The following is a 21,432-nucleotide window of genomic DNA, read 5'->3' as shown; positions in this document are numbered from 1 at the left end:
TGGACCACACTGGGGAACACCTTGCAGCAGGTTAAAATAACATGTTAGCTCTACACGAGCTGACACAGAAAGAGTCTAGGATATACTGTTGAGTGAAAAGGCAGGTCGTCTAACAATACCAGCATCACACCATTTATAACCCCCGCCCCACATATACACAGAACAAACCTGCACATTTTATGATGGCATATAGTATACAGTTAACTACCTAGAAAAATGTCTGAAGGATCTGGACCACACTTAAACCAATGGTCACCTCTTTGTGGAGAGGGGTAGCTTTATCCATAACGTTTGAATATTAGACCACAGGAACGTGCTCCTGTTTGGGCTGGAGGTCTGTCTGCTCCTCCAGATTGGCCCTCTACCCTTGCCCACCCTGGCATGTGCTTCTGCAACCGTGCTGACTGGTTTCTGGGGCCCCTGCAGGGAGGCAGAAGCTGGAGGACAAGGTATTTACTCCCTTCCTGTGATGCCCCATCACCCCTCTTCTTCTCAAGGGGTCCTCCCCTGACGCAGCCTTCCAGCTCACTCTTTGTCTTGGGTGTGATCACTGTTTCTCCCCCATCCTCTTTAGGCTGGGGGTGGAGATGGCACCTCCCTGTCACTAGACCCTGGGGTGGGTGCTGCACCATCTCTTGCGGTTTCCTTACACCCTGCCCACACCCTTATTAACAGCAACTTTACTAAACTCTCTTCAAGTATCACTTATTTTTTGCTGGGACTGTAATACGACACATTACTTCTAAAAATAAAAATAGGACTTCCCTGGTGGCACAGTGGTTAAGAATCCACCTGCCAATGCAGGGGACATGGGTTCGAGCCCTGGTCCGGGAAGATCCCACATGCCGCGGAGCAACTAAGCCCGTGCACCACAACGACTGAAGCCCGCGTGCCTACAGCCCGTGCTCCGCAACAAGAGAAGCCACTGCCATGAGAAGCCCGTGCACTGCAACGAAGAGTAGCCCCTGCTCACCACAACTAGAGAAAGCCTGTGCGCAGCAACGAAGACCCAATGCAGCCGAAAATAAATAAATAAATTTATAATAAAATAAATAAAAATCATGGAAGAAAAAAAGCCTTGACAAAATTATGATAAAAGTGTCAAAATTGTTTGCTGCACTCTCTTTGGCAGTAGGATTATTGTGAATTATCTTCTGTGCCATTGCACTTCTTTGTACATAGTTACTTTTTCTGTAATAAATATTACATTTATCATTCATTTTAAAAGAGTCTAAAATGAACAAAACCAGTAAGCAGAAAATGTTACTCTAAAATCGAATTTGTTCAGAAATTGCTGACCTTTGTTTTATGAGACTGTGACTAACAGGGAGTAGGTCCTCTCTTATCTGGCAGAGAACCTGATGCCTCCTTTGTATTATCCAGAAGAAAAGTCCTGACCAGCAGTTACTGAAAGTTCATAATGGGCTAAACACTGTCTTGCTCTCTGCCTGTGACTTTGTTGTGACCTGCTGTTAACAGCTCTACTGTTTTGTCCTCACAGGGGTGGGGGGTGGGGGTGGGCAGGGTGGCTTTCTGATGCGTTGAGGTGACTCTCATACACACCAACCCCCAAGGACAGGCTGGAGCATCCCCAGTCTGGGAGTCTGCAAAGTCCGTTTCCCACGGAAGAGGCATTCCAGCACGTGTGTGGCCAGCTGCACTGAGACACACCTGCCAAGTCCCTTCACTGAGACATTTCTGGTAGGTTATTCAAGAACTGGGACCACAAGATTCCCTTTAGTGGCCTATCCGGGGCCTGGGCCCTCATCAACCACTTGTAACATCTATTTAATTTCTTCATTCACTTACATCACTGAATAACACACTGCAAATGTCTTATAGCTCCCACAGGGCCTTCCACATACAATAAAAGGGAGATGTGGGGCGAGTCCGGGATTGGAATTGCTCCCTTCTTTAATTCAGCATGCACCATTCCTGAATTATAGGCTCAGCAGCACTGAGCAGGCAGGGGCAGGAGAAAAGACTAGCGTACCAAGGAGGGCTGAGTACCTGAATGAATCAATCCCTCCCCATAGAGGTCTTCCCTTAGGGCAGTGGTTCTCAACTGGGGGAAAATTTGCCCCTCGTGACATATGGCCACTTCTGGAGAAGCGCTGTATTAGGGCAATGGTCAGATGCTGCATTAGAAGGAAGGGCACCTGCCTAGCCTCACACACTCATCCACTCCCCTGGGATGGAGAAGGTACAGCTGAGGACTGGACCACTGGAGAAAAGCTAGCCTTCCTCCTTAGCTCAAAAGGAATCCCATTTCATGTGCACCATTATTTGTATAGAGTTCTTGTTAGCAGAAGATCTGATTGGCCCAGAGAGCATATGGATTTGGTTAGAGCTTTCCTGTTATCTTAATTGTGACTGCTTCTAGAGTAAACTCAGTCTTCAGGTCCAGGAAACCTTGGAATCTCATTAAAACTCATCTTCAAATGACAGCTGTTAGTCCACCCCAATCAAGGTCTGCTTGGACTGAGGCTGCTTTCCCGAGGAGGAGCCTGCTGGGATGCTGACATCCGAGTTCAAGGACCTAAGTTCAAGGCCAGACTCTACCAGCGTGAAGCTGACAGGAAAGCACTTAAGCGCTCCTCTTCTGTGCAAAAGAGAAATAATCACTTCTATTCTGGTGGTAGTGGAGTACACAGAGTACACGGGAAGGTATTATTAGTGCTGAGAATCAGCATCAGTAAGTAATCAGCCACAGCATATCATCAAGAAATGATTTCTCCATTTGTACCTTGCAGGTCTGTCCCCTCTGACTATTTTCTAAGCTCTTGTGACCGTGCTTGGTTTCCCAGGATATTTACTTTTTTAATTTAAAAAATATTACTTTTTACTGTGGTAAATATACATACCATAAAACTTACCATTTTAAACCATTTTTAAAGGGAACAGTTCACTGGCATTAAGTACATTCACAATGTGCAACCATCACCACTATCTACGTCCAGAGTTTCTTAATCATCCCAAACAGAAACTCGGTAACCATTAAAGACTAAACCTCTTCTCCACCCCCTAGTAATCTCTATTCTACTTTGTTTTCTTTATGTATGTGACTATTCTAAATACCTCATCTAAGTGGAGTCACACAATATTTGTCCTTTTGTGTCTGCTTTATTTTATTTAGCACAATGTTTTCAAGGTTCATCCATGTTGTAGCATCCCAAGATATTTTAAGTCAGGCCAATGTAATTGAACTCTAGCACCTTCTCTTTGCCAGCTGCTAAGGGCAAGGTAGTGAACCTGCTTGGCCCTACCTCAGGGAGCTTCATCTCCCTTGATGTGGCCTCACCCCTGTGGTCCATCATCACAGAGGGGGCAGATGCAGGATACAAGCCCTAACCTTCTGACTCAAATCCAGATTCATTCCGTTCTACCAGGATGCTCTCCAAGTGCTAGACATTTTACTCAGTATTTTCTATATCCTCTCTTTTCATCAGTTTGGGCCTTAGAGTCAGACAGAAATGGATGTGCTTTGAATCTTTAGCTCTGCTGCCTACTGGCTCCTATTCAAATGATGCATGAAACTGCACAGTGTCTGGCACATAGTAAGCACTTATAAATATTAGCCATGTTTTTATTCATTCATCAAATGCCTATCTTCTAGATGTAACCCTGAAGGCTCCATGAAGCAGGGACCATGCTTATCTTGTTACCATAACATCCCCCAGTGGCAGCATGGTGCCTGTCAGTCAGTGTTTACTGAATGAGCACATAGCCAAGCCCCCAGAGCTGGGCTGTAACTCCAGGGTCTGAACTCTCCCCCTGATGACTCCTCACTGTCTCTCCAGGAGCCTCCAGCCACCCCATGGGGAAACTAACAGGCCAGCAAACAATGGCCACAGAATGTGACCTGAGCCACTCTCTTTTGACCTACGGGTCAAAGATGCTGCCTTGGAAGCTTAGATGGGAAGGAATTTCACAGTGCTTGCCTTTGGTCCCTGCTCTGATGTTGACGAAGAAGGGTTTATACCTCACTGACCTTATGCTGCCAGTAATTTCTACACTGGTTTAAGAGAGGAGGAACTTCTGCAATGGTAACAACAGAAAAAAGAAAAGAAAGAGTGAACCAACCCAAGAGACTGGGAGGGGTCCAGGCAGAAGGATGCAGAGAGGAAAGGTATTTGATCATCTCTGACTGGCTTTGCCTCTGCTGTGGTTCTGCTGTGTAGCTCTTGGCTTCAGCATCTCAGTACCTCATGCCTCCGTTTTGCCACCTGTAAAATGGGACATAAATTCCCACCTATATCTTTTTAAATTTGTTTTTCTCTAGTTCTATCAAGCTTGAGGACCACCCCACATATTTGAAGGCAGAGGATTCAAATGTGCTTGAAAAAAGGAATGATGAAGGGCCAATAACTTATTTGGTAAGCATGTAATGATCACTTATGATATATGTGTCAGGCATGGCACCAGGCACACAGAGGGTACTAAGATATACCCTCTACCCTCTAGGACTCACGGTTTAGCAGCTTTCATTTTAAAAGGAAGACACTGACATGAGAGGTTACTGTGTGACTGCAACATCCTTCCCACAAACTGCCAAGGGGAAAGATAATGAAAGTCACTCTGGAGCCAGAGCTGGAAATGTTAAAGAACTAACTATTCCAATAGAGAAGTTTGGGATATGCTGTAAGGCAGATGAACTTTTTTTGCCCTTTCATGAAAAGGATTTTAATTCCACAGAAAAAATAATGATGATATAATGGGTGACAATTAGGAGCATTAAGATCTGTCACTTGGAGAGTGATAGTGCCCTGAAAGTGTTAGGTGTGCACTTGGCAGAGAGAACTGCGAGCAAAGGCAGGGAGTCGGCAGGGCAGCCTGTGTGGAAAGACAGGGGCCCCCAAGCGAGCTCCACGGGTGCTGTGCTATGGGTCTATCGGGATAGAAAATCAAGTCATCATCTCCTTCTTCAAAAGGGGGGAACAGGCCAGACCAAATTAGTAAGATTATTAAAAAGAGGAGACGAATCAACGGGAAGAGAAAATGAGTTCGGTGTCAGAAAGATGTGGGTTTTGATCTGATCCTAATAATTAGTAGGTGTGTGTCCTTCAGCAAGTTATGTAACCATTTAGTACTGTTTTTGTGCCTATAAATGGGAATATCCTAACTACCAACATTACAAGGTAGTAAAACGATATCTTGGAGGCTCGATCAAGGCACAAACTCAGTAAGCAGTTTTACATGCATATATATTTGATCATCTCTGACATATATACATATATATGACTGTAGAGACTGGCAAGTCCAAGATCTGCAGGGTAGGCTGGCAGCTGGAGACCCAGGGAAGAGTCCAAAGGGTCTCTACTGGCAGAAATCCCCTGTTCTTCTGGAGAGGTCAGTCTTCTAACAGGGCCTTCAACTGATTGGATAAGGCCCACTCACATTATAAGGGGTAAGCTGTTTTACTCAAAAGCTACTGATTTAACGCTTACTCTCATCTAAAAATTACCTTTACAGAAACATCTAGAATAATGTTTGAATAAATATCTGGGTACTGTACCTAGTCAAGGTGACACATAAAAATTAACCATCATGGGCTTCCCTGGTGGTGCAGTGGTTGAGAGTCCGCCTGCCGATGCAGGGGACGCGGGTTCGTGCCCTGGTCTGGAAAGATCTCACATGCCGCAGAGCAGCTGGGCCCGTGAGCCATGGCCACTAAGCCTGCGCGTCCGGAGCCTGTGCTCCACAACGGGAGAGGCCACAACAGTGAGAGGCCCGCGTACCGCAAAATAAAAAAAAAAAATTAACCATCACAACCTTCCTAGTTAATTGAAACTTTTATCACTATATCTCTTGATCTTTAGCAGTGCTTTTTGCCTTAAAATCTAATTTGTCTGATATTAGTATTGATATACAAGCTTTTCTTCTGCATACTTGCCTTAGTCCATTCAGGCTTCTATAACAAAATATCACAGACCGGATGGCTTAAAAACAGCAGAAATTTACTGCTTACAGTTCTGGAGGTTAAAGGCTGAGATTGGGGAGCCGGCAGGGTTGAACGAGGGCCCTCTTCCAGGTCACAGACTTCTCAAGGTCACTGTGACCTCACATGGTTGAAGGGGTGAGGGATCTTTCTGGAGCCTCATTTATAAGGTCACTAATCTCATTCATGAGGACTCCACCCTCCTGATCTAATCACCTCCCAAAGGCTCCCACCTCCTTGTACCATCACCCTTGGGAGTTAGGATTTCAACCTATCAATTTTGAGGGCCACAAACATTCAGACCATAGCAATACTGCTTACAGAGTCTTTCTTTTTTCATCTTTTTACTTTGAATCTTTCTTTATCCTTATATATTAAAGTGTGTCTCATGTAAGTGACAAATAGTTTTTAAAAAAGTTTTCGTCCAGTCTGACAATCTTTGTCATTTAATTGACATATTTAGTTTATTCATATTTAACATGATTGCTGACATACTTGGATTTAAATCTGCTATCTTTCTGTGTTGTCTATTTATTCCATCTGTTCTACAATCTTTTTTTTCCTCTTTTGTCTTAGTTTCTCTTTAGGATAATTCTTTTTATTTTATTTTTCTCCTCCATTTGCTTATTAGCCGTATATATTTTTTACTAGTCTTTTATTTATCATTCTAAATATTAAAACATAGCTTGGTATTTTTTTATACAGATTGGTTATTTTTTATACTTCTTGGACAATACAAAGACCTTAGAATATTTAATCTCCAGTTTAACTCTGTCCTGCCTATGGATACTGTTGTTGTTTACTTTAATATGCATGCATTATAATTTTCTAATATGTTTTATATATTAAAATATTTTAATAAATATGTATACATATATAAGAGGGTCTGTATATTCACATATATTTAAATATCACAAGGCAGTATTATGGTTATAGCTTAATGAAACCTTTTTATAGATTGAACCACATTTTACCGCTCATACTCCCATTACTATTATCCCTCCAAAGTTAACCTCTGTTCTGATTTCATTCACTATAAATCTATGCTGATTTTGATTCTCTTTTGTACTTTAAGATTTTTATGGACTCAAAAATATATGCCCTTTGGGGACTTCCCTGGTGGCACAGTGGTTAAGAATACACCTGCCAGTGCAGGAGACACGGGTTCAAGCCCTCGTCCGGGAAGATCCCAAATGCTGCGGAGCAACGAAGCCTGTGCGCCACAACTACTGAGCCTGTGCTCTAGAGCCTGTTGAGCCACAACTACTGAGCCCTCATGCCACAACTACTGAAGCCCATGCGCCTAAAGCTTGTGCTCCACAACAAAGAGATGCCACCGCAATGAGAAGCCCACACACCCCAATGAAGAGTAGCCCCCACTCACCGCAGCTAGAGAAAGCCCACGTGCAGCAACGAAGACCCAACACAGTCAAAGATAAATAAATAAATTTATTTAAATATATATATATATATGTATGCCTTTTTGTGTCTGTCTTCTTTGCTCAGTGTTATGCTTAGAGATTTTAAAATGTTCTTGCAAGTAATTATAAATTGTTCATCCCTACTGCTGTATAACATTCCATAGTGTGAATCTATCACAATTTATTTGTGCATGCTTTTTTTCACACTGTTCCCAGACACTTTGCCTTTTTTTTTTTTTTTTTTTTTTTGCAGTATGCGGGCCTCTCACTGTTGTGGACTCTCCCGTTGCGGAGCACAGGCTCCGGATGCGCAGGCTCAGTGGCCATGGCTCACGGGCACAGCCACCCCGCGGCATGTGGGATCTCTCCGGACCGGGGCACGAACCCATGTCCCTTGCATCGGCAGGCGGACTCTCAACCACTGCGCCACCAGGGAAGCCTGCCTTTGCTTTTTTTTAATGAGACTTAATATGATGTACTTAGGTGTGGTTTTCATTGTATTTATCTTATTTTGTGTTTACAGAGCTTCTGGAATATGTGGCTTGATTTCTTTCATCAGTTTTGGAAAATTCTCAGCCGTTAACTCTTCAAATATTGCTTCTGGTCCATTCTTTACCATCCCAATTTTTGGGACTCGAATTATATGTATGTTTCCTATGCTCTTTTGTGTATTTGACATTATTTTGTCTCTCTGTGCTTCAGTATTGATATGTTCTTCTGATCTATGTTCTGGTTTATTAACTATCCTTAACTATATCAAATCTTTATTTCAGTTATTGTATTTTTTATTTCTTAAATTTCTATTCTTTTCTTTTTATGTTTTATGGTTTTCTACTGTAAGTCTCCATTTGTTTTTTTAACTCTTTGAACACATGACTCATGGCCCTATTAAAGTGCCTGTCTGATAACTCCATATCTGAATCTCCCATGAGTCTGTTTCTATTGTTTAGTTGATTTTATTTTGGGTGATATCTTATTTTCTGTTATGGCTGGTTAATTTTGACTGAGTATGAGGTTTGTGCATTTAAACAACTATAGAGATCATTTGAGGCTGTGGATAGTGTTCTCCTCCAGAGAGGATTTACTGTTACTCCCAGCAGGCAGCTAGCCTGGGGGCAAATCATCTTAATGCAGTTATGGATTAAGCTTCATTCTTTGTGGAGGTAGCCTAACCCATTGTGAAGTCCTCAGGGGTAAGGAGGTCAAGACTGAAACTCTGGGATATTTACCAGGGCCCCCTATCTATGGCAAGCCCTGAATTCCAATTTCCCCCCAACCCTATGAGACAGATAAAATCTCTGCTCAGATTCTCAGCTTCTCACCTACTGTGTTCTGCTCATCTTTTTGGTCTTTGTCACGGCTTTCCAATTTCTAATTGTTTCATGCAAGGAGCCTTTGCAAACGTTAGGTCACCTCTCTGGGCTTCCTATGTCTTAAAAATCTTGAATCTCTCAAGTTTCACTTGTTTTTATAACTCTCTTCTAATATCGTCAGCAAATTTTTCTCAAATTTCTTTTCAGACTTTTTAATTGTGGGAAAAGGGTTGGCCTGAAATACGTTAGTCAGATATTTCGAGAAGCAGAAATTCACTACAACATGCTTTTATCTTTGTCAGTTTGATAGCATAAATGGTATCTCATCATGATCCTCTCCCCACGTCTAAGGTTAGTACTAGAACAGTGGAGAATTCCACCTTCAAGTGATTGGAAAATTAAATCACTGTGTTTAAAAGTGACCAGAGGTCATTTTTATATCTGAAAGCCACCACAAACGTCATAAGACCCAACCTAAATTTAAGCAATGTGTGAAGGGAAAAAAAAAAAAAAAAACTAGCCCACCAAGCAGGTATAAAAGTACAGTAACTGGGAGAGAGTATTCTTTGATGCTGGTATCCTGTTAAATTCTGCTCTTTCAATGAAATGCTTACATACTTATAGCAATGAGAACAACAAAAACACCACAATTAATATTGCAACAAATTATCCTTCCATTCATTAGTTGGTTGATTGCTTCAATGAATACTGATTTAACACCTAACTTGTGCCAAACTCTGTAAAGTAGTTGGAACAGAGTTGTGAGTGACAAGGACCCAGGCTTTCCTCTCTCCTAAGGGATATAAAGGAGTTGAGGGACAAAGTTTGAATTAAGAACTCTGGCTCTGGAGTCCTCAGGGACTTCAGAGAAAGTGATATAATGTAGGGAACAAAGAATACAATTTATTTTTTCCAATATTATACAAGAAAAGGAACACACGCTACAAGTGAATGAATGTATGAATGAACAAATGAATGAATGAGATGATGAATCCTTGCTATGCTGCCTCTAATTTTGGCAGGTTGAGCCTGCCTTTCCTCTCTGGCCCCCAGTTTTCCACCTATACAAAGGCTGATGATTTCACTAGACTATCTCTAATGGTTTTTTCACTGAGTTCTAATATTTTTTCAGTGACTATAAAATCCATAGCCAGTGGTGAGAAGGCATTTTTAGGTTCAATATGTCCTTAACACTCTGAGACACTGGAGGGCAGTAAAACCACACTCAATTAAAAATGCACATCCTGCTGTTGTGGGTTCCCACAGTGAAAAAAGCCTCTTGCTAAAATGCATACTTCCTTCTTGTCTAGGTTGATTCTGCCCTGACTACTACACATGGACTCTCTTCATCACTTACATGTCTGACAGGTCAATTTCACAACCATTTTCCTGCTCTTAATCTTCACCGAAGTGACTGCTTTCACAATAGAAATTTAAAACTCCTGATTTGGAAATAGAATGTAATATTTGAAATCGGGACTCTGCTAGGGGATCCCCAACATGAGGTGATTATATTTAAGAGCCTTTTGTGTCTGATTACAGTCCCTTCAGGTTCAACGCCTGTATTGAGTCAGAGTGGAAATAGGCAAACTTGCATATTGTGCACCAAATCCTTGTCTGTGTGAAAGCAACGGAGAAAGGACACAGAACCAAAGCATTTCAGGGATGACGCGACATCCATGGTGCCAACAGCCAGCACCCTGGTTGTCACAGAGCTGAGGCCTGGAACCTCAGTGTGAGTGGGCAGCAAGAAATCAGAAGCCAGAGGAAAGATGTTTCTGGGAGCTGGTAACAGTGAAAAGCTCTTCCTTCTCTGTTTAGAACAACAACAACAAAAACATACTTACAATACAGCAGGAATTATTTTGATTCAAAACCAAGGGAAACATTCCCTGATCCTGAGGTATAAGTTTCCATGTGCAAAGGTTTACACTATTGATTGACAGAGTACAAGATTGGGGAGGGTCCTTTGTGCAGACCCAGCCTACTCAGTGCGTAGGTGCACAGAGGAAGGTGCAGCAAGGGGTGGTCTTAAATGACTACAAGCCAATGACAAGGGCATCCTATTGCAAGTCTTGGTCCAAGGTAATAATTCCTTAGACTAAAAGTCCAGGTTTAGGGAGTAAGTGATTTGGGGGCGACCAACTGGTATTCAGTTGTTGCTGGCATGGTTCCCAGAATGTGTTGAAGTGGCCCACTCAAACTTAGGATGGGCAAGTTCCAGCTAGCCATGATTTTGAGACCTATAAAACCATCATGCTTCTAGAACATACTTTCAGACAAAGGTCTTTGCTCAGCAGGTGAGCTCTTATGTATTCCAGTGGTTCAGTGACCACTAGGAGAGGCTGGAGGGCTTCTGTGTGATGAAATCTCTCACCCTCTGCTTTATTAAGGAACTGAAAGCTACCTTACCCAACCTGATATTTCCACCTTTTGTCATACCAAACCCTGCATTTTTGCCCTCTTCTATTAGTGAAGATGAGCTCTTCAATTAGTTGAGATCACTCAGAGGGAAATGGAGGTGAACTAATGTATATCTTACACTCATTGTGAACCAGACAGTAAGAATGCTACTTTGAGCACACAGCTTTATTCAGTTCTCAAAAACGTCCTTGTTAAGGAGAGATTATCATTCCCGTTTTACAGATGTAGAAACTGAGGTTCAGAAATGTTAAGAAACTGGTCAAGGGTCAAGGAAATTCTAAGCCCCAAAGCCAAGTGGGTTTCATTCTACAATCCATTTTTGTCCAGAGAGAATGAGGACCTTGATTAATGAAGTTAGGTTCTCGAATATTAGGCACCCAAAGCAGGTTAGAGAGAGCCAGAAAAGAAGGGGTTTCCAGACAGACAGAGGATCTCTCCAGGTGGGCTCAAGGCTAAGCCCAGGCCCTGTGGTGTAAGCTCAGGTGGACAGGGTTGTGATTGGAGGCAAGTTGACTTAATCATGCTGGATACTAATTCTGCATGATGCCTTGTGCCTTATGGAGAAATTTTATGTGCATTACCCCATTTGTTTCTCACCACAGTTCGGCAAAACATGAGGAAATAGTGTCACTGATGTTAGGCTATGTTGGAATGGATTTTTATATAATTTGATACAGCTTGATAAATTTTCAGAAGGAAGGAAATACCAGGCCTGTGTTCAAAATGGGAAAACTTGGGCTCAAAAGAATCAATTTCTCCACTGTGATAGGAGAAGGCATTGTGGATAAATGAAGGGACCTTGACTGTCAGCCTCAGAGAAAAAAGCCACTTGGGGCAATACCCAAAGGACCTTCTATTTGGCCAGGTGTCTGGGTGATGCCGTGTGCAATATATAGCATGAAGCTCTGGTGTGTCCATTCTCATTCATTTATCCACCCGTTCATCCATCTACAGAGGGGCACTGAGCTATATATGTCTGGCACTGTGCTAAACTTATAAATAAAATGGTGAGCAAAAACAAATACTGTTCCTGCCTCATGGAGCTGTGACTTTTCATTTTGTGCCATGACGATAGGTATGTACTGATCTCTAATTGTGATTGCAATTTTCATTTCTCAAGTTGCTAATGAGATTGAATACCTTTTAATGTGGGCAGCCATTAAAATGTCTTATGTGAGGGGATGAAATGGACACACTTGTGTTTCTATGAGGTCTCTCCAAAGGGGATGGCAGCTCAGGTCAGGGGCATAGATATGGCACCAGACTCTAAGAGAAATTTAGGAGATATAGTTGAGGGCAAGGGAGAACTCTCAGGAATTCTCTGGAATTTCTGAAATCATAAGTTTTTCTTAAAACACTTCTAAGACTCTTTATACTCAATCCATATTATGGTAATCTGAAAATTTGTTTGATATATAAGAATAAATAAGAAGAATAAGAAATTTTAAGTTTAATGTCATTACGAAGAACTGTAGCTTATAGCAATATTCACATTCTGGATAAACACAAGCAAACATTATAAGATAGCGTTCCAATAATGTAGCATTCAGATCTCCCAGGAAGAGTAATGACATGACACAGAATCACATGTTAAAATTGCCAATTTAAGGACTTCATTTGTTTGCAAAACTTATTACTTCTTGGAACATCACTCACAGGATTTGTAGAAAGTATACTATGTATATCTTATTAATATTTATTTTATTTGCAAGAATGACTCACCATTAGCAGCAGACAGGTGCAGGGTCACCCACTTACAAGCATGGCAAAAGCTACAAGAGGAATGGATGAGATTGTCAATGACTAGGTTCCCAGAAATGTCCCCCTCAAACTTTCACTCCCCTTATCAGCTTCTCTGCTCTTGCTTTCAACTTGAAGTCAGTGGATTCCTTCCGACCAGTAAAGTCTCTACAACTTGTTAAGCTTTAATTCTCAAAGGAGATTTCTAATACTTGTTTCCCCTTTTCCTGACTTCTTGATTCATTTTTCTCAGAATTGGGAATTCCAAAGAATTCTGCTTTGGAAATACAGGGCTTGTGAAAGAGCGGCATATTGGGACAGTCTGGCTGAGAGAGGGCTGATGAATCTTGTGTCTGTTTTTATCTGTGTTCTCTCCAAACTGATTAGTCTCCTTAAGACTGGTCATCATGGGGCAGGTCAACAATTAATACAATCAGATAAATAACCAACCCCACCCTATTAGCCAAAACAAGAACTAAATTTCCAAACAATGCACTTTTACTCCCCTTTGAAAAAGTAATACATCTTTGGAAAGAGCAGAGAACAGACTGAAAAACAAGTCTTCCCAAAATCTAGGGTCTTTTCCATGGACCATCAAACCCTGGACTGGGGAGGAGACAAGCTGGGTCCATTAAAGATTTGAGCGTGATTCCTGGTGGTCGATTTTCTTTTAGACATACGGAACATATCTTTTAGACATATTTGATTTAAATCCTGAAACAAAACACTTTGCTCAATCATTAGCTACTCCTAAAGATTAGGTGGTTGACAACCTGGAAGCATGGCTAAGTGTGTCATACTGAAGGATGCATGGTTTAAAAGATAGGAACAAGACAAAAACATGAATGCAGAAATTAGATGAATTGATTGAGATAAAAATAAAGATAATTTGATTATCTCAAGTGGCAATAAACAAAGTCCCTAAGTCACCAAATGATCTCAGTTCTTTTCCTTTCGTTCTGAATCCAAGCAGGTTCTCCCCAAGATGCATTAGAGATTCAGAGCAGAGATGAAAGCAGAGATTGGACAGTCAGTCTATCTAATGGCTTATGGTAGTGGCCGCTGGCAAAGTTTCTAACAGCACAGTTTTCTCTAGGTATTTCTCCAGAACTGTGACATATATATTTACCTAGGAATGTGTGGTGATTCCTAGTGCTGAAATCTATACCTGGACTAGAAAGACACTTTGCTATTTTTCCATTCGTTCATTGATTATTAAGCACTCTCTGAGCATTTGGCATGGTCGCTTTTGTTTTAGAGCATTTGTCATACTTTCCCCACAGGGAAATATTTTTCAGGCTGTGTAGGTATAAAAAAAACTGGGAAGAAATTGAACACTGCAGAGAGCAGAGGAATACAACAGGCTAGAAGAATCTTAAAAAAAACAAAGCTATTTATAGATCTTGAAATAAATGGCCGTCCTTTGATTGGAAGAGGCACTTCTAAAAGCATTTTTTAAAAAATAGGACAAGTGGGGCTTCCCTGGTGGCGCAGTGGTTGAGAGTCCGCCTGCCGATGCAGGGCACACGGCTTCGTGCCCCGGTCCGGGAGGATCCCACATGCCGCGGAGCAGCTGGGCCCATGAGCCATGGCCGCTGAGCCTACGCGTCCGGAGCCTGTGCTCTGCAACGGGAGAGGCCACAGCAGTGAGAGGCCCGCGTACTACAAAAAAAAAAAAAAAAAAAAAGGACAAGAGAATGGTGGTAAAGTGGGAAAAATTATCTGAGACCTGTCTGTCTGGCATAATTTTTATTAGAAAAAGTTCAGAATTACCACATTATCACATGTACCAAAAAAAAAGTTACTTGAAGAGGTAGCAGATCTTCCAAAAAGGTGCTTTGTTGTTTGGGTTTTTTTGGCTAGAGATAAAATCAAGGAACTGATTGAAAATGGGAAAAGAAATATTTGGCTTGCTGGGTTTTTTAGGCCTGAAGTTTTATTTTGCAAAGGCGTTTGTGGCTCAAGAAGTTAGATAGGATGTGGGAGGGGTGGGAAATACTTTCACAATTTTGTTCGCTCTTTTTTTTTAAGTATGAATTAATTACTTGTCTCCAGTTCATGCTCATTTTTAAATCAATGCAAGTAAATAAGGATACAGAGTATCAAAGACAGGCAATGAGAAGAATTTGGAGCCAGGTCTTAACTGACTGCATGGATGATGAGCATAAAGCAGATTATCAAAATCTGCCAATAATCTAAGAAATTTAAAGTCAACAAGAGTGTTCCAGAGCAGGGATTATCAGCCTTGGCTGCCCACGGAATCACTCAGGTTTTTTAAATCTTTGATGCGAGGTTCTCAGCAACATTCACTTACTGGTCTGGGGTGTTGCCTGACATTAAGATTTTTAAATTCTCCTCAGATAATCCTGATATTCAGTTAAGACTGAGAACTATTAATCTAAGAAGCCGATCAGGGCAGTGAACTGGTAGTATCTTTTTGCTCCTTCACAGTCTCTTGGCAGCCTAGGAAATCCAGACTCTAGCTTTTCCCCTGGGCTCACGCCAAGCCGGACAGGGAGAACTCGGTGTGGGTGCTGATGTCTCTTCTTGTAGGGCCCCAACCTCTCTTTTGCTTTCTGTAGATTTAAAACTGTGTCTTTGTCCTTCTTCACCAGTGTTTCCCTTCATCTGGGTAATCACATGCTGTGCATGATCTGAGCAGCTGGAGATGCAACTCCATAGACAGACAGAAACACACACACACACACACATACACACACACACGTACATGTACATCGGGTTGGCTAAAAAGTTTGTTCAGGTTTTTCTGTAACATCTTATGGAAAAACCCGAATGAAATTCTTGGCCAACCCAATAGTTTTTCTCCTTGGCTTTTCTTCCTTTTTTGTTTTGTTTTGCTTTGTATTTACCTTTTAAAATTTTGTGAATCTTAAATAGACACAAAACAAATAGAACTGTGACTTCTGCTTCCTAATTTACATGGCCGGCTTCCTGTAAGGTCATGTTCTATATACTAAGACCTTTTTTTTTGAAAACCGTTTCTATCTTGCCATTGGATATTGCCATGTGACCCACAAATGTCCCCCATCCCTGTGCTGACATGTGACCCCAGAAGAGTACCAAGTAGCTGCTGCAGAGCAATGAATTTTCAACACAGGCTTTTAGACAGAGCTCCTACAAATTACCTGCTTCCTTGATTTTGCACTGCTCCCATAAGGAAGATCCAAAGTGTGGAGGCATGGGAGGCATGGGAAAGTGTGTCTGCCAGCTGGATGGCTCCTTGCACACACAGTATAGCTGCATTTGGACTGTCTGTCCACATGAAGAGCCCAGGGTCAGCCCGACCTGAAGCAGAGCACAGAGAAACAGCCACACAGGAAAGGATGGTTACTGTTCTTTTACTGTGAATTTAAATCTCTTGCCACCACCTGCAACTTGACCTTGGCCAGGCCTCAGCAGACAGTGCCTCAGATAAGAAGGGGTCAGGTCTTCTGAGCTCCCACGTTCAGCACCTCCCCCCAACCTAGCTGCCTCTTCCCCCTCCCTTTCTTCCTCCATCCAACTGTCATTGTCTCCTGGTGGGCAGGGGTGGGGAGAAGGCTGCCTGCCCTCAGGGCTGCAGGCAGAGCAAGTATGCTTTGCCTCTTGATCCTGAGACACTGAAACCAAACCCCCAGGGACTCAGATTTTTGTGGTCTGGACAAAACGAGGAGTAGACTTTGGCTGCCCTGGTCATGCTCAGGGCTGGTGACGTCTCCCTTGGCTCAGCACCCACTGGCCAGACAGAGACCCTTAAGACCACCACTGTGGTGCTGTCCTCATCTGATGGGTTAGCCAACTGGAGTCCCTGTTTGGGCTCCTTAAATGTTCAGCAGTGCAGAGCCCACCTCCCTGTCCTCTCCACGGGAGCCAGCCCTGAGGGTGAGGGTCAGGTTCAGGGCCGGCTACTGCTACAGCTCAAGAAGCCCTCTGGCATCACCAGATGATACATATTGAAGGAAACAAATCCCTTTTGCCATGCACTTGGGTCGGTTTTGAGTAAACTCTTCATTAAGCCATGCAGCCTCCAGAGCAGTGGTTCTCAAAGTTCCCAAGTCACCAGGGAACTTGCTAAAAATGGAAATGACCATCGACTGATGAATGGATAAAGAAAATGTGGTATATTTATACAATGGAATATTACTCAGCCGTAAAAAACAATGAAATAATGCCATTTGCAGCAACATGGATGGACCAAGAGATTATCATACTAAGTGAAGTAAAAGTCAGAAAGACAAATACTATATGATATCACTTTTATGTGGAATCTAAAAAAATGATACAAATGAACTTATATACAAAATAGAAATAGACCCACAGACACAGAAAACAAACTTATGGTTAGCAAAGGGGAAAGGGACAGGGGAGGGATAAATTAGGAGTTTGGGATTAACATGTACACACTACTATATATAAAATAGATAACCAACAAGGATCTACTGTATAGCACAGGGAACTGTACTCAATATTTTGTAGTAACCTACAAGGGAAAAGAATCTGAAAAGAACAGATATATATATATAGATAGATAGATATAGATATATATACACACATATATATGTATATGTACAACTGAATCACTTTGCTGTACACCTGAAACTAACATAACACTGTAAATCAGCTATACTTCAATTTAAAAGATGCAAATTCTCAAGCCTACCCCAGACCTATTCAATCAAAAATTCTGTGGATAGGGCCTTCCAGGTGACTCTGAGAGCCACTGCTTTAGGTACTGTATCAAAGTGATTATGAACAGAAAGGAAGGAATCAAACTGACCAGTTTATGAGCCCTTGAGCAAATTGCCTAAGCTTACTAAGTCTCCCTTTTCTCACTGTAAATCAGGAATATGACAATTCTGCCCTCACTGGGTTGTGATGATGTTTATATTGGAGTGGAGCACACCCAGTACTTAGCAGGTAAAATCCTAGTAAGCATGAGCCCTGGTTTTGACCCTGAGTTGCTTGAACGCTGGCTTTGCACTGCCTCTTGTGTTCCTGTTACTCAGTCGTCCTGGGCCCACACTCAGGGAGTGGAGATCATTGCCGTCCCATCTCTGGATGTGTGTCTGACCTGCTGCTGAGTTATTTCTCCCCCAAAGGCAAGCCCTCAAAATGAAGGGAATGCCCGTAAATGTTCAGCTCCAGGGGAAAAGGGTTCTCAAGGGAGATGGCAGGGGTGATTTTCAACAGGACATGCTGAGGGGTCCTAGCAGAGGTCTCAGGGACATTTGTTCCTAACCGTGCCCTGTCACAGGACCTGGCAGTGGAGATGCTGAGGGGAGCAGGGACAAAACTGACAATAATATCAGCCAGGCCTGCTGATGGGGGTGGGGACTGGGTGTGGCACTTGACTTCCTTGGAGGGCATGTGCTCTTGACTGCCTGTGACAGGGCAGATGTTTAGGGATGGGGAGGGGGGCTTATGTGATAGTCAGCTTCGGCTGGGAGACAACAGAACAACTTTTCCAGGAAAACTCTCAGTCCCCAGATTTTAAAGGCAAGAGGGATACATACCAGAACCTTGTGATGTCATAAAGGATCCTGGGTTACCAGACACACCTCTGCTTAAATTTTAAATCATAGCTCACCCACCCATTACACAATGAGTCATGGGTATGTTATTTCTTCGGGATTTTATTTTCTTACCTGTAAAGTGGAAACACCACCTCCAGCTTCACGGGGTTGACATGAGGATTAAATTTGCAACATATGAGAGCACCATGCAGATTATGAATTCACACGCAGGGTTAGTTGTTGTTTTATTAAGGGGCAGCCAGTTGTGTAATCTCAGAGGGGTTTGAAGCCCGGCTTGCCTACTTACCAGCTGTGTGACTTCCTACTTGACCTCTTTGAGCCTCAGTTTGCCCATCTGTGAAGTGGGGACAATTTTACATGCCTCCCACACAAGACCACTGTAAGGCTTAACTAAGCCAGCAGGTGATAAGACACCTCACATGGATCAGGCACATTCAGGCCTTCTTGGGTGTTAGTACCTCTCCTCCTCCATGGATGAGCTACTTCAAGGAGGCAGGGGCAGGCTGGATCTCTGAAGGGCTCCCTTTATGCTTATTACTCCTGGAGCCTGTTGAGTTTACCAACACCATGCTCAGCTGTCAGATACCTCTTGCATCTGTTTTGAGATTCCTGAGGTTTGAAGGGGAAAAACTCCTTTCCTCTGGCCTTCAAGATGTTCCCTATGCTAGAAGACTCAGCCAGGGGTCACTGTGCCCCTCTCCAGTGGCAGATAAAGCTTCCCAAACTATCCTTTGGCTTTGCAACAATAAGGTTATATGGGGTGCCCATGTGAAAGGGTCCCCCTCAACCACAACATTTACCATGACCTGGGTAAGAGGCATATTCTGCAGGTGAATATACCAGTCATCTTAAAATCAGTCCCACATGGCTTGCATGGAAAGCATATCAGCTGCTTCCTCTGGGGTTTCCACTTGGCATTCATAGGGGGAGATGGGCAGTCCCCCTTCTTAGGGTAAATAGACCTTACAGAGTTCCCTTTGGGAGTAACCTCCTATAGGTCCAGCTCATGTACAGACATCTGTGATTGTTCCATAGTGAGCAGTGGGCTCTGTGTCAGCCCAAACATGTTCTTCCACTGTGCAGCACTCAAAACCAAAGACAAGGCTCCTAAATTAGCTACTCTCATAATCCATTTCAGTAAGGATTCTTCAGGAAGCTGATGATACTGATACAAAATGAGACAGTTCCTTACATTATACTCCTTGGTTTCAGGAGTTTCTTGGTTTTGTCCTCCCCCTACACTGACTACTTTCTTGGTAACCAGAGGTCTTGGAGGTACTTTCTGTTGCCCCTGCATAATTTTTCCCTGTTTAGGCAGCTTGGAGGCTAGTGGCCAAAGCTCAGATGGATCCAAATCTGAACCTGGTTTAGCATCAAGGTCCAACCCAGCACTTTCTTCTACTTTTGTTTTACCTATTACAGATAACAATAATCAAGCGACTATATCTTGAGCATGCTTATTATTTTGCATGTCCTTATACATCCAGTGATTCCATGCCCCAGGATCTGGACCCATCTCTAAATTCCACTGGTAACTTTTACCTTCAGTAACTGACTGCAGCACCGCTGCTGCTCCATGCCACAGGTGACCACGTGGCCCAAGAATCAAAGGTTCTTCATTCCTCACTGTTTCATCCTTTCTTCCCAAACCATGTTCCTGTGAGCCAGGGATGATCTAGCAAATCCCACTCCTGACACCAACTGAAAGGGTTCTGGAACCCAATGCCCATATGTGTGCTGGGGGAGAGGGGTGGTTTCCTCTATACCATCAAGCAATTCTCAGACTCCAACTGAGTGTCCTGCAATTCAACTCAATCCTGACACTAGCCACCCAGAGAGGGCATCAAATCACATAGGTTAAGGGCTCAGCCTTAGACTGCTGCCCCCCAACTTCAGATGTCAGTCACAAGCCCAGGTTGTGACCTGCACTTCTGACTGACAAGCTATAGATGGGAAGTTCCAGGGACCCCTTCCTTGAGTTCAAATAATTTGCTAGAGCAGTTCATAGAACTCATAGAAACATGTTACTTATCAGATCAGCAGTTTATTATAAAAGGATACACTCAGGAACAGCTATATGGAAGAGATGCACAGGGAAATGTATGGGGAAAGGGTGAGAGCTTCCATACCCTCTCCAAGCGCACCTCTCTCCCTGAACCGCCACGTGTTCACCAACCTGGAAGGTGTCCAAACCAGTCCTTTTGGGTTTTATGGAGGTTTCATTACTTAGCCATGATTGATTAAATTATTGGTCACTGGTGATTAATTCAATCTCCAGCCTCTCGTCTCACCCTGGAGGTCAGAGGTATGGCGCCACCCTGGAAGACTGATGGGACTGAAAAGTTTCAACTCTCTTAATCACATGATTGGTTCCCCTGGAAACCAGCCCCAACCTCGGGTGCATTCGAAAAGTCACTTCATTAACCTAACAAAAGACACCTTTACCACTCTCATCAATTAATAAATTCCAAGGGTTTTAGAGCTCTGTGCCAGGAACACTGGACAAAGGCCAAATATATACTTCTTACTGTAAATAATAATCCCACACTTTTCTGAGAGTACATGCTGCCTTATTTGGCTTCAGTGTCCCCTTGTGGGTATGCCTTCACCTCCTGGGGAGTTTTTATTCTTTTTAGGGCAAGCACTGCATCTCTTACAGCCCTAGGGATAGGTGTATGGCAGGAACACAGTGTCTAAAGTTTAAGGGAAGTAAGGGAAGGCTCAGCAGTCAGGGTGTAGTGAGCCTAGTCAGACACTGGGGGACAGTGGAGGACAAGACTGTGACTGTGTCTGGGGCCTCTGGACAGGAACCCAGGTGGGTATTCAGGTAACAGTGTCATCGTCACAGCACAATCAGGGAGGATGACCCAGAGAGAGCTCTCCAACAAGATTCAGAGGAGGGTGAAAAACACAGGAGAGGAAATGACCCAGAGCCAGGTCCTTCCAATCTTCCCACACTTGTAGGCATGCCCCCTATAACCCCAGAAGTGCCTGCAGCCGACACTGGGGTGCCCAGAAATCTGGTGTGGGGGGGGGTATTTCTTCCATTTGAGTATTCCCCC

The 21,432-nt window shown here is 43.0% G+C and overlaps 1 long non-coding RNA gene across 1 annotated transcript in view; it reads right to left on the bottom strand.

Annotated features, from left to right (window-relative positions):
• Positions 1–21,432, bottom strand: part of LOC308616706 — a 252,155-nt gene that overhangs the window by 181,182 nt on the left and 49,541 nt on the right. The window contains exons 4-5 of the long non-coding RNA XR_014015745.1: positions 15,983–16,142; positions 12,819–12,868 (exon numbers count right to left, since the gene is read on the bottom strand). This is a non-coding gene — a long non-coding RNA (uncharacterized lncRNA). The remainder of the gene's footprint in view (positions 1–12,818; positions 12,869–15,982; positions 16,143–21,432) is intronic.

The sequence above is a fragment of the Mesoplodon bidens genome, assembly GCF_964165515.1.
Source record: "Mesoplodon bidens genome assembly, chromosome: 4".
Taxonomy (NCBI): Eukaryota; Metazoa; Chordata; class Mammalia; order Artiodactyla; family Ziphiidae; genus Mesoplodon; species Mesoplodon bidens.
This window is presented reverse-complemented; position numbering and strand designations above follow the sequence as displayed.